At 32.8% G+C, this 2,500-nt stretch overlaps 1 protein-coding gene across 1 annotated transcript in view; it reads right to left on the bottom strand.

Moving 5' to 3' along the window:
• LOC135202704 (uncharacterized) overlaps positions 1-575 on the bottom strand; it is a 5,901-nt gene extending 5,326 nt beyond the window's left edge. The window contains exon 1 of the mRNA XM_064232183.1: positions 491-575. The gene's annotated coding sequence lies outside the window, so the exon portion shown is untranslated. The remainder of the gene's footprint in view (positions 1-490) is intronic.
• Positions 576-2,500: the final 1,925 nt, after the last annotated feature.

Here is a 2,500-nt window from a genome sequence, read left to right as displayed (position 1 = left end):
ATTTGTATAAAGTTCAGTATTGCAAGTATATCAAATAAATCATTACTATTATTTACACACACATACGCATGCCCATTTTTCTTAAATTCTAGGTACCAGACAGACAGAGAACAACTACGAAACATTGTCAAAGGACTGCAATTCTATACCATTACTCGATCAGCATAACTTCCCCGGCAGCCTAATTATGATAAACAACACTAAATCAAGCAACCTTCCAACCAAAGAATAATTGATTTAACTTCACATTTTTACGTTTTTTTCTAGCTGCTTCTACATTTTTCTTATCCCATTTTCTATAAATTACGAAACAGCGATTTCCCACGAACATTCTAGACACATCTTTCCCGCCAAAACCTCCTTTCACCTCTCAAGTTAATTTTTTTTAATAAAGCCACTTTTTCTCTCTACTTTAGTAGGTCTTCATTTCTAGTTTTCTGAAATGAGAATCAGTACAGAAACTCCTCGACGAAGCGTCTAAGTAACTTACCTTCCTAGCCTTCACTTGCCAACGCCCATTCGATGACTGTGCTTACTGGAGCCGTTCACATCAGCTTTTATAGCGTGAAGGAGGCGTTCGTTCTTTTCACTATCACTTTTTACGAGTCTCTCTCTCTCTCTCTCTCTCTCTCTCTCTCTCTCTCTCTCTCTCTCTCTTTGTGTGTGTGTGTGTGTGTGCAAACAGGTTATTTTTGGGGTAGGGGAAATGATGTCATTGTTATTAATTGTTTGTTTACAAAATAAACGTGGATGTTGGAATATACTGTCGCTTGACTTGTGCAAATCATATTACTGAGATTACTTTTGGGACTAATATCATTCCTAGTACTATTACTATTACTATTACTAACGAGAACTGCTTCTGGTGCTGATTGTGCTATAATAATTATCACACATATTATCACTAAAGCTTTCATTATCGTTATCATCATCTTAACAATTATATGGCAAAGTATTAAACTTTAATAATTATATGACACCGTATTAAACGTGAATGATTATATGACCGTATTAAACATGAATAATTATGTGACACCGTATTAAGCATGAATAATTATATGACACCGTATTAAACGTGAATAATTGTATGACACCGTATTAAACATGGATAATTATATCACACCATATTAAACATGAATAATTATATGATATTGTGCCAAGCATGAATAATATGACACCCTATTAAACATGAATAATAATATGACACTAAATTAACCACGAATAATTATATGGCACCGCATTAAACCTGAATAATCATATGACAACGTATTAAACATGAATAATTATATGACACCAAATTACCCATGAATAATTATATGACACCGTGTTAAACATGAATGTCAAACTAATTTTGTCAAAAAGAACTCAATTGTAATTATGTACATCCAAATGAAATGAATACTGTACAAAAAAAAATGCATTGAAACAAATATATTATAAAATGAGGGCTTCTTTACCAGCCTCATACCTTCTCCACCTTAACTGCAAAACTACCGCAGGTGATAAACTAATAAGTATATAATTAGCTCACTTCTTAGGTCAACAGAAGTGCAAGTGGCATGGAAAATACCTAAGTTGTTTCGCCTCTTATTGAGAGCTAGGCAAAAGATATATATATATATATATATATATATATCATATATATTATATATATATATATATATATATATTCTTTGTCTAGCTCTTATTATATTCTCATCATGACCATGATTATATATATATATATATATATTATATATTCTATATATATATATATATATATATATATGTGTGTGTGTGTGTGTGTGTGTGTGTGTGTGTGTGTGGTGTGTGTGTATATAAAATTTAGATAGACAGAGAACACATGTGTATACATAATGCCATTTGTGGGATAATAAGTTGGTTATATACATAAATGTATATCTCCCATGATGCATTGGTAACTTAAGCAAAAGCAGTTGGTTCACTTGACAACTGAATTCTGTGCAAACACAACGATGTTATTGTATATTTCATATTTCGTTCTCCCAAATTTAACGTGAAATTCCACCACTAATTTTGAAGACCTCTGCTGAACTCTAATGTCAGTAAGCTATAATAAAAACAAATAAATAAAACAATAAATAAAACATTAATGCAGTTTTAAAAGCGTGTTAGGCTTACACGATATTCCAGAATTTGACTGCTAGTTCCGTTTCGTAATCACCTACTATGGAAAATTACATACCTAAAGATGCCACTATGCGTGTTGGACCTCCTGCTTCTTCTATCTCGTAAATCATAGGAATTTTGACCGAGCAGAGACCGAATCCTTCCGCATGATAAAATGGTTCCAACCACCCACTCGTTGTTTCCCGAGCTATCATCAACATGGTGAAAATACGAAGGAACAGGTTTAAAGCTTTTCAAAGTCTATTTCAGAGGTATGGTGAGAATAAGAGTTGGGAAATTGATGTTAATGGCAACAACCAACGGGGAAAGTTGCCGTTTGTGTCATTTATGTGCAATGAGTGGTGCAAAA

This window comes from Macrobrachium nipponense, chromosome 33, assembly GCF_015104395.2.
Source record: "Macrobrachium nipponense isolate FS-2020 chromosome 33, ASM1510439v2, whole genome shotgun sequence".
Classification (NCBI taxonomy): Eukaryota; Metazoa; Arthropoda; class Malacostraca; order Decapoda; family Palaemonidae; genus Macrobrachium; species Macrobrachium nipponense.
This window is presented reverse-complemented; position numbering and strand designations above follow the sequence as displayed.